This window comes from Lissotriton vulgaris, chromosome 12 (assembly GCF_964263255.1).
Source record: "Lissotriton vulgaris chromosome 12, aLisVul1.2, whole genome shotgun sequence".
In the NCBI taxonomy this organism is placed as follows: Eukaryota; Metazoa; Chordata; class Amphibia; order Caudata; family Salamandridae; genus Lissotriton; species Lissotriton vulgaris.
Genome location: NC_141700.1, coordinates 255033057 through 255049148, shown reverse-complemented (window position 1 = coordinate 255049148; position 16092 = coordinate 255033057). Strand labels below are relative to the sequence as shown.

At 46.4% G+C, this 16092-nt stretch overlaps 1 protein-coding gene across 3 annotated transcripts in view; it reads left to right on the top strand.

Annotated features, from left to right (window-relative positions):
• Positions 1 to 16092, top strand: part of CCDC102A (coiled-coil domain containing 102A) — a 360110-nt gene that overhangs the window by 101114 nt on the left and 242904 nt on the right. The window contains exon 1 of one of the 3 annotated variants that reach the window (XM_086947788.1): positions 12179 to 12417. The exons of the other annotated variants lie outside the window; for them this stretch is intronic. The gene's annotated coding sequence lies outside the window, so the exon portion shown is untranslated. Of the gene's footprint in view, positions 1 to 12178; positions 12418 to 16092 lie in introns of those variants that run through there. 3 annotated transcript variants of the gene reach the window in all.

The window sequence follows — 16092 nt, the reverse complement described above, 5'->3', positions numbered from 1 at the left end:
TGTTTCACTCAGGCTTATGTTGCTGGGGCCTTTCTCAGTGTAGATCCAGGGTATTTCGTTTGTCATGTTAGTTGGGCACATGTAGAGATATTCACCGTACCATTCGAGCGAACATACCGTGACTTTGGTCCGAAGTTTCAGTAATTGCATTTTGGGGGTGGGGGTATGAAGTAAGACCATCACATAGCGTGAATGATGGTTTCTGGAGTGATTAAGTTGATGAATGTTGGCTTTTCATGTGGGGTTTTGCTGTTGTTGTTCAGATACCTTTGTTTTGGGGTTGCATGCATTTTTTAGGGGTAACATCTCCCACTCCAATCGGGGCATGAAGGATGGCTCTGAGTACTAGCTCAGGGTATTTCTGTAGGTAGGAAAATAAGGCATTTGCGAAGAATGGAAGAACTCTTCATGCTTCTGGCATGTATGGCTGACATGATTGATCCGGCTCTTTTAAGTACGTAAAGCTATCACTGAAGAGGTTAACATAGACATGCTGTTGAGACGCTATGTGCTGGGTAGCATGGTGGACTAGACATATACTGTACTCAGCATTTTTTACGCCAAAGCCTACCAGACAGCGCTGCTGTCAAATTGCAAAACATCCTGGGGACCTTCTGAAAGCTTTACTGAGAATGCATTCTATCCATTGTTTAACATTGGCTTTGTGGCTTTGAACTTATATTTGTTTGCTTCCTATTTGTTGGCTTTATTTGTTTTAGAATGTCCAGCAGTCTTTGTCCCTCCTATGGAGCATAGCCTGTTCACCATCGCTCCTTGTATTTTTCCACAAGTGCTTGCTTACTGTAAACAGGCCTTTACATTTTGTTCTCATCTTGTCACATTTACTGTGCATTCAAAGACAGAGGTCAAATGGAAGGCTCTCTCTTCCGAGGGAGCTTAATGTTTACTTTTCTGCTTCTAACTTCAAAGTGAGAGAATTTGTTTAAACCCAGCTGGGTATCCATGTGAGAGGAAAGGTTGCAGGATGCTATTTGTTCTAGCACAAAACATAATTTAAATGTCTTCAATGAACTGTGCAAATATTGCAGAATATATCCGAACTAGTAAAACACAAATGAAGCATATTTTCTATGTAATTGAAAAGTGTGGTAGAAAGAAATATTTTAATAGAATCATACCTGGTGATAAAATGTCCATACATTGTTTTTGCGCTGTATAGTTTTAACTGTAAAACGGTATGGCTGTGGAAATGTAATGGTCATTTCAATTGAAAATGTGTTGTTTGTAATGGCAGTGTGCAACCCCACCATGAACCCTCCACTCTATGCAGCTTTACTCTGCGACTCTCTACTTCACTCTATGCTACAATATTCTACTCCACAACGCACATGCCACTCTGCTCCTCTCTGCGTCTCTCTGCGTCATGCAACTCTGCTCTACTCTACTGAACTCCACATCCCTCTACACCACTCTACTCTGAAACTCCTCTCCAATCTACTCCACGCCATTCAACTCTCTTCCACTCTACTGTATGCACCCCTGCTCTATGCACCTCTACTCTATGCCATTCCAATGCATGACTCTTTAACCACTCCACTCTATTCCACTTCCCTCTACGACACTCCACGATACCCCACTCTTTGACACACTACTCCATTCCACGCCACTCTACGCAACTGAGCGATATGTCACTCCACTCTGACACTGTACTCCACTCTACGTTATGCCACTCCACTCTTTGACACTTCACTCTAGGCCACTCTATGCTGCCCCACTTTATGCCATGCCACTCTGCCACTTTGCGCTTCGCCACTCCAAGCTATTGGAGAGAGAAGATGGGAGAGAATGCGGCCTAACGGCTAGGGCGGTCGACCTCGGAGCTGGGGAACCGAGTTCGAGTCTCGGTAGGGACGCTAAACATTCTGTGATTCTGAGCAAATCACTTAATCTCCCAGTCCCTAACAATAATGAATGTGTCCGTCTGTAATGTAACTGGTGCTCATGTAAAGTTCTCTGATACCTTTGGGTCAAGTTTGCGCTATATAAAACTCCACTCCATGACATTCCACTCTAATCCACAACATTTGACTCTACTCTAGAACACTCCACTCTGACACTCCACTCTACATCTTATGTCTCTCTACAACACTCCACGACACTTCACTCTGTGCCACTCTACGCCATTCTTATCCACTTAAATCCACACCACTCTCCTGTACGTCACATACTTTTAGCCATGCTGGTGTAGAACATGGCAAAAGCACATTGGGCAAGCCAGTAGCTTTTGGTAGACGAGACCTGTTTGCTTAGTCCATGCTTGTTCTTGATTTGAGATCATGCTTCCCATTCTTTGAAGCCAAAGCTACAGTGACAAACATATTTCTTCGGATAGCACTGCATTGTTCCTGCGCTGCATGACATGAGCCAGTGTGGAATTTGTCCATTTGAAAATATTGCTACTATTGACGGTCCATTCATTTTTCTTTTTTCTTTTGGTGGTTCATAGTACACTTAATCACTGTGGCTCTTCAATTCCTTTGGCTATGTAAACCTTCAGAGAAGAACACAAGACCAGTCACAGAGAATCCTACTGCTCACTTTTATGGTAGGGGAGGGCTGGGGATATTCAGCAAATTGTGTGAGTCCAATTCAAGGGTGTGAGCTAATTTATCGTTTGAGATTTCTTTGGAGGTAGAATGAGGCAAGACTGCTAATGCAATAATGGCAAATTAAACCACTTTCTTTTAAATGTTTTTTTAATTGGGAGCTAGTGACTTCTGGAGATATGACAGTCCATTTTTAGGTCTCGGCTAGCGTAGGCTGCGCTTGCGCAGTCTCGCTGGCGAGATTTTAAATTTTCTAGTATGGGGCTTAAACCCGCCCCTCTTCTCCATTGGCTGGCCTCCTAAATGCTGGCCAGCCATTGGAGAAGAGGTTTGTCTGTCAATTTAAGCCCCGTCTTTTTCGGATTCGGCGGTGTGTTTTTTAGCTTCTTTCTCTCCTCTTCCCATTGGCTGGAATGTAAACAATAACAAGTCAGAACACGCTTGTTGTTTACATTCCAGCCAATGGGAAGAGGAGAGAAAGAAAAACACGTCCCCCCAGTCTGAAAATGACGGGCGTTTCTCAGATCCATTTCTGCTGGACCTCGGAGAAACATGGTGTTGTTCATGGCTTGGTCCACCGCATATGTGATTTTTTTTTTTTATTGCGTGGGTCGCATTATATTTTTAATTCCTAAGCGGGTGCCCACCCCACTGTTTATTTTCAATTCGGAGGGAGCCTACCCCTCATCTGCCCCGTTGTCACCGCCACAGCCCGGGACTGCATGGAATCACCGCTGCGGCCGGTGCTCTCGCGGGCGGCCAAGCTTGCTGCCTTTATTCCAAGTAAGTTTAGAGGGGAGGGATGGCCCTGGTGACATCATCAGAACCTGCCAGTCGAGATCCCGTCAGGCCGCTTCTGCTGGCCTAACGGGATCCGCAGCCGCCGCTCTGCCCGACTCCTGTGGACCCAGCTGGGGAGTGGACACCACGCTGCGGTCTGACGGGGGCTCTCACAGACGCCCGCCCTGGATCTGGGCTCACCCGCCACCGTCTGCCCAGCTCCGTCCGAAGCCCACCCTTGTTGCCTCAGTCTGCTCGCACTGCGGGGCTCCGTGGCCATCTGTCCAAGTGTGCGCTGCGGAAATGATTGAAGAGCGCTCTCTGTGCAGTGCAAGGTCTGCCTGCTCCGTGCCTGTGTGTGCGCTGCCTGCACTCACTGCATGCGCGAGTGCACCAAACCAGCAGTCGGTGCGAGGGTTGAGCCCCATCTTTTGTGTGCTCTGTATCCACACACTGGGTGCAGTGTGTGCACTGCACACTAAATACAAAGAGGCAAACTGTGAAGTGCGTGCAGATTCGACTCCCTGCCTGCGGGCACAGTGTGCACGACCACTGTCTGTTTATCTGCATAAATTACTACAGTGACAAATGGATCAGCGTGCGCACGCTGCACAGATCGCTTGTTTTCTTTTCTGAACGGTTTGAAGCATCCGGGATCCAACCGAAGCCGCTAAGGGGGGTGACCTGTTTGCCACCCAGCCCGCGAGCCCCTACCCTCCCTCCCCGGAGGTAAAAGCAGGGTTGATAGTCGGACACCACGGGGAGGCCGGGCAGGCTCATCTGCCTGAACCCCCAGGGTACAGTCTTCAAAAGAGGGCCGCGCCCCCCTACCACGGAGCCTTGGGCAAGAAATAGAATAGATCTTGGGATCTGACCGCGTAGAGGGTCCCGACAAAAGGAGTAGCACAAGCCACCGGTGTCAGCGTTTCCAACCAGTTACCTGTCTATATCCACCCCTCAGTAGGAACATGGCGAGCGCCTCTTACCATATCTCCAACCGGATGAACAAAATGACATCCAGCGACAAGGACTTTAGGTGAGTGTTACACCTCTTCTGTTTACTTGTCGCTTGTAAGGGCTGTAAAACACTTTGAAGAGAAGCTCCCTCACACTGCGCGCCAGCTCCTCAAACTCAAGGGCTGGCACTCCTGATTAACTCTACCTCTTCATATCTACAAGTGCTATAGAGTACTCCCTATTATTGTAGCCCTACAAATCCATTGCCTGGGCCTCACTCCATCTCACGACACTGCGCCGTGTTATGAGACGTCAAGAGATAATGGGCCTTTGGACAATGACCCAGTCTTTCTTTTGTCAAGTCGCGTACTCTGAAGCACACCGCATCGTGGCTATCCCATACTGTGACAGATCCCACTGGAAACATAGTTCCTGAAACCTGCAACATTCGGGCATTGAACTTTCCTTTTATCTCCTAAACCAGAACCCCGCCCCCTCCTGTTGGGGTTAAAATATCATGGGATGGTTCACCCCACTTAGCCGGTGCTCTTCTCCCCCATCTATAAGACTGCTTATACGACTTACAAAAATACCCCTCTTATCTGTACATCCCTGACACCTCGGCCCATAACAACTTTGTACCCTAAATCATCATAGCTGTATTGTCGTCCTCCGTTTGCACCTGTAAGCACGAGTAGTTGTTTGCATCACTGCATCATCCGGTCCCATGTATACAACTACTTTACAGAAATGATGTACACTTAAAATCCTGGTCCTGTAGATCGTCGTAACCCCTCCTTCCATCGACTTAATGTCTACTGTCAAAGAGATACCTCAAACTCCACAGGCAGGTCCCTGGTGAGGGTGTGGCCTGCTTAGCTTCGAATCGTGCCTTCAGGGAAATTGTGACAAAAAACGGCGCTCTGCCTGCCCCCACTTTAACTACTTTTTTCGTTGACGAGTGCAGCTCATGAGGCATGCATCTAATTTTCTTAAAAACCCACCTCTTTCCATAGTGAGTTGATGTAACTTAATTCATTTCATTGAGTGTCACTTCAGTATTACTAGTAAAAGTAATCATCACATTGATTGTGCCGGTGTGCAAGTATGGGTGTGTGCACAAGTGTCAGCCCTGATTGTGCTCGTTTTTCTTGCCCTTGTTCCCTGGTTGTGCTTGCTTTTCTTGCCTATGCCCCCTGGTTGTGCTAGTTTTTCTTGCCTCTGTTCCCTGACTGTGCTCTAAAATCGATTGCAAAAAAATGGAGCAAGTGTGGATACATAAAATAAACATGGTTGGGTAAAACATACACGGGTATGGCCTATCTCAAATATGTAGCATAATCTATTAGAGTATTTCCGCATGTGAAAGAATATAATCATGTAAAACAGTTGATTGGTCTTAGCTGGAGACAGTTCTGACAATACAAAGTGCATGTACGTCAATGCAAGATATAAAACTTGGTATAGAAGATCAGCACTTCACTTCAATTACTTTAGAGCTAGCGTGTGTGTGTGTGGGGGCGGGCCTCTGTGTGAGTGGGCTCTGTTTGTGTGTGGCTCTCTGTGTGGGGTTCTGTGTGTGTATTTGGCTGTGTTGTGTGTGTGGGTGCAAATGCAAAAGGTCTCGCATTTGTGAGAGATTAAGCTATTACTCTCTACTACTCTCTAATGCTTACCTATTGCCATTGTAAATGACAATACCATATATTTATCCGTTTAAAAAAAACAATAAATGAAAAAAATGACATTTGCAATGCCAATAGCTCTAACTTTAACAAAGACGAGACCATTGCATTGTAAATGCTTAACAACAAAATGCCTCCGAGCCCTTGTAGTGAAATAACAGTCCTTCACTTGTATTCCTCAGTTGTCTGTATCCAATTCTTTATTTTCTCCAACAGATACAAAGCCCATACACTAAGGGCAGCGCAGCCAACACGTGTTTCGTCTAGTCAGTTATTGACTTTTAGACTTCTTCAGGGCTGCAACCCAAACAACAACATCATAATAAAACAAAAGTACACTTCATAGAAAATAATACATAATAATGTAGAATTATATCTCAATACTATAGAGGGTTAAGGGATACACCCTCAAGTCATCACCAATAGTAATGAAGTGAAAATAGCAAGAGGAGGAAAAAACCAAGAAGCCAAGCCCAAACTAGAATCACCCTTGTGAAGTAACTTGGTCACTAGTAACGTAACCTATTATGTTTCCAGTTAAAGTCTATAACCTGTATGCTGTAATTCAATCATTAAAAAAAGGCGAAATTGGAGGTAAAGTTTAAATCAAAATCACGAGCGCATAGTAAAGTTCCCTATGCTCATAGTAACTGTGAGAGCATCAACATCAACTCACCATCCTTGTGAGCGTGTAATCATACAATAGCCGTTAATTTCCGGTTATTAGAACGCAGTAGTTTCATTCTAAAACAAGAATAGAGTTTCTATACGTGTCATCCTCACACCGTCAGTATAAGATATCAAGGAATTCTCTTAAAGCTCACATTATTAGACAGGTATATTCATCGTAACTCCTTCACAGTCTATTAGACAATTAGTCCGTATCCTAAAGAATATGAAATCGCATTAAGCGACACACTCCATAATAACAAGTCTTAATTTCAAGCTAACTAGTAATGATGCTCACCTGTTTATATGTGCTCCCACTTCGTGATATATTGATAGTAGTTCCCAAGGCACATGTCCGTGTCCTATAGACAAATACAATTATATGTAGTTAGGAGTTCTAACTTAATAAGTCTCCCGTATTATACCCTTATGTCCTGTCTCTTACCTCAGTAAACTGCTCCCTGTCCATGGATCGTCCCAGCGTGCTGCCTCGCCGCCATCTTAGAGTGTCAATTTATACTAGGTCGAGTAAGCGCCATCTTAGAATGGTCAAACTCAGCAAATAAATGATACGTTTTAGTCAGAGTTTACATAGACTTATAATCTGTTATTCCTTGTAATATCGTAGAATTGCTATTGTCTCTTATAATTTATTTCTTAAAAAGCTATTATCCCGTAAATGTCACGGCGTACCGTATCGCCGCCATATCAGATGCATCTACATCACTGCTAGATGGTATGCTGCCTTTCTGTTTAGTTAGAGGTGTTTTCTTCATTAAGTAATCAAATCTTTTTCGCAAAGGTATACACTCGACCTGATCTATAATCATTTTCATCACATTTCAATTTCCTAGCTTTCCTCTTTTTGATATCAATTTGAAGCTCAGTTTTTCATCCAATATAGTATAGTTCTTAATTGTAGCTTCAGGAAGGTTCATCTCTTTAATTTCATCCTCAACTTTATTTATCTCAATCAATAGTTTCGCTATCTTTCTTTCAGCATTTTCAATGAGTATGTTAATGAGATTTCTAGAGCTAGCATTTAATTCTTTCTCCCAAGTTGCATAGAGGTCTGGTTCTAAATCCTCATACGTTGGTATTATTTGGGATCTTAGTCCACGTGGAATCCTATTGAGTGTTAAATACTGTTTCAGTGTGGTAGCGTCCCACCATTTGAGTTCTGTCCTTTACAATAGTTCTAGCTTGGCAAACTTAGCCCTCAGACCCTCCTTCTTGTTTTCCCTCGTACTTCTTACGGCTGCTCCTATCGTGCCGCCTGCATTCAAATTACTAAATAAATCTTCTGCCTCATATCTCCATTTACTAAGATGTTACGTTGCAATGTTGATATGTTTATGTATCTCTCCTCTCTCCTGAACCTTTCTATCCCTTTCCTGTTCTTCAAATACCTTTAACTAATTACCTTAATATAACTAACCCCTACTTTTGAAATTTGGGTTATAGTACCTGCTATTTACGTGAATAACTGAAACTTCTATATACCTATCTACTGGCTTATATTATTAGATATCACAGTCTCACGGATGACTACCATTAAGATTATATCACTGAATCGTTTAGAATAGAACGATCTTTATTATACTATAAATGTACTATAGGTGCTGATCCTCTTACTCTCTAGAATGATACCTTAATTTGAAAATATAGAATTATATTGAACAGAACGATTTTCATTACGCTATAATTTTATTTAAGATGCTGATACTCCAAGCTCATATCAATATGCATGATGTTGACATTTATTATAGAGCTACTAGACTGTATAATAGCTGCTAAGTTATATTTTCGGAAGGATTGACTATTATAAGATGGCGCGCGCTCTTTCGCCATAAGAATGGATATCTGATATGGCGGCGATACGGTACGCCGTGACATTTACGGGATAATAGCTTTTTAAGAAATAAATTATAAGAGACTATAGAAATTCTACAATATTACAAGGAATAACGGATTATAAGACTGTGTAAACTCTGACTAAAACTTATCATTTATTTGCTGAGTTTGACCATTCTAAGATGGCGCTTACTCTACCTAGTATAAATTGACACTCTAAGATGGCGGCGAGGCAGCACGCTGGGACGATCCATGGACAGGGAGCAGTTTACTGAGGTAAGAGACAGGACATAAGGGTATAATACGGGAGACTTATTAAGTTAGAACTCCTAACTACATATAATTTTATTTGTCTATAGGACACGGACACGTGCCTTGGGAACTACTATCAATATATTACGAAGTGGGAGCACATATAAACAGGTGAGCATCATTACTAGTTAGCTTGAAATTAAGACTTGTTATTATGGAGTGTGTCGCTTAATGCGATTTCATATTCTTTAGGATACGGACTAATTGTCTAATAGACTGTGAAGGAGTTACGATGAATATACCTGTCCAATGATGTGAGCTTTAAGAGAATTCCTTGATATCTTATACTGACGGTGTGAGGATGACACTTATAGAAACCCTATTCTTGTTTTAGAATGAAACTACTGCGTTCTAATAACCGGAAATTAACGGCTATTGTATGATTACACGCTCACAAGGATGGTGAGTTGATGTTGATGCTCTCACAGTTACTATGAGCATAGGGAACTTTACTATGCGCTCGGGATTTTGATTTAAACTTTACCTCCATTTTCCCCTTTTTTAATGATTGAATTACAGCATACAGGTTATAGACTTTAACTGGAAACATAATAGGTTACGTTACTAGTGACCAAGTTACTTCACAAGGGTGATTCTAGTTTGGGCTTGGCTTCTTGGTTTTTTCCTCCTCTTGCTATTTTCACTTCATTACTATTGGTGATGACTTGAGGGTGTATCCCTTAACCCTCTATAGTATTGAGATATAATTCTACATTATTATGTATTATTTTCTATGAAGTGTACTTTTGTTTTATTATGATGTTGTTGTTTGGGTTGCAGCCCTGAAGAAGTCTAAAAGTCAATAACTGACTAGACGAAACACGTGTTGGCTGCGCTGCCCTTAGTGTATGGGCTTTGTATCTGTTGGAGAAAATAAAGAATTGGATACAGACAACTGAGGAATACAAGTGAAGGACTGTTATTTCACTACAAGTGCTCAGAGGCATTTTGTTGTTAATTGAAGATCAACGGAGGGTGGTTGGACTTGGGGGTTGTGGTAACCAATCCCATCTTCCTGGAGCAGTACTTTCAGACTTTGGACATTATTACCTACCTATATTTGCTGTGCGCTCTTGTTAAACTGTTACCTATTATCTTGTAGCATTGTAAATGCTTGTTTTAGGTTGAGCCTGGGCAGCGCCTGCGCTGCGACGCATGCTGTATTCGAGTATGGACTTGAAGCTCTGCCCATATTTTTCATTGGCTTCTGTCATTGTCCTTGTAAATGCTGGCTTCTAATTCATTAGTGGGCTCGTTAGTCCCACCTTAGTACCGCCTTGTCTTCAATTTGTAACCTTCTATGAGGACTGGACCTTTTACTTATGTTGTTACATGGTATGTCTTATTTAGTCTATAAGCACTATTTTCTTTAATGAGTTTCTCCTACTGTAGGCCCGACATGCTTTCCTGCAACATCCGGCGCGCCATGCACACTTTCACTTTCGAAGCAGCCTTTCTTTGAAATAAAATTGGTCTCGCATTTACAAGACTTTGAGATAGTGGCATTTTAATTGGCAATGCCTTTTAGTTATGTGTTAATTATCAAAACAGATAAAAGGCATTGTCATTTACAATGCCATTGCTTAAACTCTCACAAATGCTAGACCTCTTGCATTGCAAATGCTTGTTTTACTTTAGTCCTTGATCTGCCTGGTGACTCAATTCTGTGCAGACAGACTATAGTTTTTCTAGTCCGTTGTTGATACCGGGCCCATACCACCGTGTTTGTGGCAGCTAGAATGTACGGCAGTAAATGTTGGTGTTTCGTTTACTTTGGATAAGACTTTAGTTGTTCGCTTGTGTGAACTACCTTGTTTACTTTGTGTGAGCAATTTGAGTAAACGCGACTTTGAAGTTCCTTTATATGGATGCTGTGTTTAATTTGCCTTTGGAACAAAACAGAATAGCAGTCAGTTGAGCCCCATAAAGCAGATCTTTGTGGTGTGATAGTTCTTGATGTAGAGTTCATTCGTGTGGGGAAACTCTAGGACTGCAAGATACAATAATTTGAAACATTTTATAATGAGTGTAACTGAAAGTTATAATCATTGGCTGAGCCAATAATTCTCAAAGGAAAGACCTTTGGCCGTATCCAATGCTCGTAAAGGACTTTGCTTTCTAGCTAGGCCAGTGGGCGGGATCTGAGGGGCACGATGTGCTCATACTTTTTTAATTTAAGAAAAATAGTTCCTGTACAGCCGTTTCAGTACATTAATTCCAAGAGCTGGGATGCTTCAGCAGAAGTGTAAGGCAGGGGGATTCTCCTGTGCTGTGAAACTGAGGGAGGGGCAGATGGCTAAATAAGCCTTGCATATTTTGTAGCAGCCTATCTTATACTGTGTGTAATGCAAGTTTTAAAAAATGATTTACATATTCACAGTGCTTTCTGTCACAGACTGGGACCTCGTAGCTCTAAACATGCACAAGTCTCTATTCTTCACTGCACCAACCAGGATTCAGTTCTGTGGTCTCTGGTTGCACACACAGACCTCTGCGGTGCATTAAATAGAGGTTTCAGAATGCTCAATAGTGCATTTCTCACTGATAACTCGCATTTATTTTTCTCATGTGTGGCCTCATGTATGGCTCAATGGTTAGAGCGGCAGACCCTGATGCAGAGGTCTAGCCCAGGACCAGGGTTCAATTCCCCGCCTCGGCGGGTCTTGGGCTCAAAATTCCACGGACCTGATAATTCTCGCCTCGGTGCCTATTGTAATCATAGAGTCCCACTCTGCAACTCTGGGCAATAGCCTGCTTAATCTCCACAATGGCCCCCACAGCGCTAAGGATGCCTGGCCTCCACCTTGGGGGTGCCCAGGAGTGGACGCCTCACAGGAAAAGCCAGGACGGGTTCCACAGTGGTATTCGTACTAGCGCCTTGAGACCCTTGCTGGTGAGTAGTGCGCTATACAAGTATCAATTACATTTTACATGAAGACACCTGAAGGTGAAAGAATAAAAAAGTAACAGAATGTTTTGTTTTCTTAACCATTCCGTTAATCCCACCCCTTTGCGCACAGAATCACTGTTCCCGTACTGCTTTATGCAGTTCCCCCACTGGTCTAGGATTCCAATTAATTATATGGATATGTACAGTGTTAAACAGTATAGAGGGGTCACTTCTGTGCATCTCTGCTCATCCAATCATTGGCCCCTTTCGGAGTGAACGAAGTTGTAGCTGTCACCTCCTTGGCAGGACGGAGCTCAGTTCGGAGACCTGCAGGAGGCAGAGGCAGAGCCTGGGCCCTTCCCTGCCCCGAGGGTGGTGGGGCTGGTAAAGTGGCTGTTAAAATGACCCCTCCCTGACGGACTCGCGGCCGAGATCCTTGAGCGCCGGTGGGGGCTGGGGGCGGTGCCCTCCGCTCCCTCCCATCCCGCGGACAGATGGCTTTTACAAGGCCCCGCCGGGGCTGGGGGCGGGGGCTGTCAGAGCTCCGAGGAGCCCCCGCCGCTGTCCTGGATACAGGGGTGACTGCGGCCAGCTGCTTCCTGTGAGCAAACAGTCACTTACTGGGAGCAGGAGAGAGAGCAGGCAGCGAGCGGGAGAAGAGAGGCCGGGGCTCGGGGCCAGGAGTGAGACTGCTGCTGGCACGGTGAGTGAGTGCAGCGGAGCCCGAGACGGGCACTAGGCCCAGCGTGGTCCGCTGCAAGAGCAAAGCGAGGCCCAGAAATAGGTTACACTGTGCACCCACGGACAGAGTGCGTGTGTGTACAGCGTCGTGGTGCTGTATCTAACTGCACAAGTCAACCGTAACTTCCCATTGGTGCAGCAGGTGCAGTGGCACCGTGGGGCCCGCTCAGCACTCATAGTTGTATTATATAACTCGAACAGCATTTCCTTCCTTTGCCAAGGGCTCATGACGTAGTGCTGTTTTACTTTAAATCCGTCTTTTCAGTTGACTGAAGTTGTTGTCCCTCTGGTGGATTTATGGCACGTGTCGCCCCCCTGGTTGTGTTTTGCACTCGTGTTGTTGTATAAAGGAAACTGGTGCGAGTTTATTACTCTTCGACATAAGGTGGGTTAACGAAAGTGTTATTCAGCTCGGTATTAAACTTTGAGAGCTGCGCCCACCCTGAATACCAAGCCAGAGCCGCTAATAACCGTTCTTGCCGGACTACGTTTAAATGTGGCACAGAGCGTTTCAAAGCAAACTGCCCCAGTTGCCAGGATACCAACTATCATTTGCAGGTTAAAATCAGGGCTTCTGGAATTGTGCGGCAGGGAAGGGTCAAATCATGCGTATGGTTGAGTAAATTATGCAGCAAGAAAAGTCCAATGTTGTGGCATTATGAGGCACATTTTGTTAAAGTATTACTTAATTATTTGGTCATTTCTAAACTTCTCAACACTGTCTGGGCATTAGTTACATCTTATTAGCTACAGAAAGGTGACGAGTCAACCTTTGCAAAGGGCCTTCCACTGCCCGGCAACACGTGTTGCTGCACTTTTGGTAAGTTTTTAACCGTTTGAGCTGGAAACAACTTTTTGGGGGTTAAAATCTTCAGATTATGCGGCAGATGATGGATTATGTGGCAAATGCGACAAATCTGCACTTATGCAAAAATCTCCACTGCTGCACGTTCACATAATTCCCTTGGCCCTGGTTAAAATACTCACTGTAGCGCTCTTTCGAGAGTGCCCCGAGGGCCAAGAGCATCAAGTTTGTAGTGTATCTTCCATCCTTGGGGCCACGGCTCAAGTCCTAAAAAAAGAAGTGGGGCTGGGGCTCACCAAGTTAGGCAGAATGGGTACGGCATCACTATGCGTGACATCACAGGAAGTGTCCTGTGACTACACAGGAAATTACATCCGGGCACATGACTACGCATGCGGCATCACAGGAAGTGACATCAGATCTTAAGACCTCACATATGTTTAGCAGGTCTATAATGAGTACATTTGATCACATTACAATATTTAACAAATTAGATTTTGCGTTGGAGTTGTGACAAAATATTGACACAATATCTGGGCCTCAACTTATAGGGTTATGTTTTTTTAACCCTGTCACAAAGAAATTGGCAACAAGGAGAAATGTGGCAGTAAATCTGTTCTGCTTAATTGGTTGCAATGTCTGAATTTTGTCTTATTGGGTTAAGGCACCTGCTGAGGGGGATCTTCGTGTGCCAGCTTAATCTCAGGGAATAATAATAATAGTAAAATTACTCTGGAGGATAACGAATTTGTTGGAGAGATCTGTGTTTTGCTTAGTTTCACTTTTGAATCACAGTGGCAAAGAGTGTTAATATGCCCGCTTAATATGACCGCTGCGCCTCTCACCAGGCCGGGTCACCCCCCTTGCTCCTCCTGCCGCCTCCTGCTTCTGCCTGCCAGCCTTGCCGCCTTTTTCCGCCGCCGACGCCCCCCTGGCCCCCGCTCGCCAGTTTCCCGCCGCAGCTCGCCACAGGCCCCGCCCACCACCGGCCCATTGGCTGAGCCGCTCCCGCCGCCCAGCTGACCCGCCCTCCCGTCCCCCTTCTTAAGGGGACAGCAAGGAGTGCTCGGGAGTGACCGCTGCGCCTCTCACCAGGCCGGGTCACCCCCTTGCTCCTCCTGCCGCCTCCTGCTCCTGCCTGCCAGCCTTGCTGCCTTTTTCCGCCGCCGCCGCCCCCCTGGCCCCCCGAGCGGCCCAGCCACAGCAGAGCCGCCCGCTCGCCAGTTTCCCGCCGCAGCTCGCCACAGGCCCGCCCACCACCAGCCCATTGACCGAGCCGCTCCCGCCGCCCAGCTGACCCGCCCTCCCGTCCCCTTCTTATGACGCCCCCAGAGCGACCGCGCAGCGGACGCGCGCAGCGGACGCGCGCAGCGGAAGCGCCGACTGAGCGCCGAAGGTGCGCCAAAGGTAAGCCCGTCTACGCCCATCCGCGCCTGGACCGCGCCCAGCGCCAGGACCCCGGGCCCCCGCAGACCCCAGCCCACCCGCCGGACGTACGACGCCGCCACCCTCTACGCACTCAACGCCGGCCGAATCCCAGGATGCTACCGAGCCACCCCGAGACGCACCCACGGACCCTTCTGCTGCAACTCCTGCAAGTTCACCTGCATCCGGACCTGCACTACTCCAGCACCAACCAAGACCAAGACGAGCAGCAGCTACCTAAAATGCATCCTGCTCAACACCCGCTCCGTCCACAGACACGCCGTCGAGCTCTGAAACCTGCTCGACACAACTTCACAAGACGTCGCCTTCCTCACGGAAACCTGGATGAACGCCTCTTCAGCGCCCGACATCGCCATCGCCATCCCAGACGGCTACAAGATCATCCGAAGGGACCGTATCAACCAGACCGGAGGAGGCATCTCCATCATCCACAGGAACACCATCCGCATCACGACCAACACAGACGACACCCTCGCACCCGCCGAGCACCTGCACTTCCAGGTCCACATCAACCCCAAGACCACCCTCAGAGGCACCCTCATCTACAGACCCCCGGGACCACGCACACAATTCAGCGAAGACATCGCCGACTTCATCAGCCCGCACGCCCTCCTCTCCGCTGACTACATCTTCCTCGGGGACCTCAACTTCCACCTGGCGAACAACGACCGCAACACCACCACCCTGCTGGACAACCTCGCAAACCTGGGACTCAAGCAGCTGGTCACCACCCCCATCCACTACGCCGGACACACACTCGACCCCGTCTTCTCATCCAGCGAGGACATCGCCTTCAGCCACGCCACCGGACTCCACTGGACGGACCACAGCTGCGTCCACTTCAGCTTCAGAAGGACCACGATCCACCACCACCAGCAACAGGTTGCACGCAGAAGCTGGAACAAGATCACAGCCGACCAGCTCACGACCTCCCTGAGCATGAACCCTCCCACCAGCGCAACAAACCCAAGCCAGGCGGCCACCAACCTCGCGAAGTGGATCAGCAACTGCGCAGACGACCTCGCCCCTCTGAAGACCCCGCCTAGCAGACCCGGTAGCAAGAAAGCCCCATGGTTCACCGACGAACTCAAGAGCTCCAAGAAGAACTGCCGAGCCCTCGAGATAACCTGGCGCAGAGACCCAACACCGGACAACATGACTGCCCTCAAGCTCGCCACCCGAAAACACCACCAACTCATCCACGCCACCAAGAAAACCGCATTCAAGGAACGACTGGACAACAACGCACACAACAGCAAGGAACTCTTCAACATCGTTAAAGAGCTCTCCAACCCCAACGCCGGAAACAACGACATCACCCCTTCGCACGACCTCTGCAACTCCCTCGCCTCCTACTTCCACAACAAGATCGCGGACATACACAAC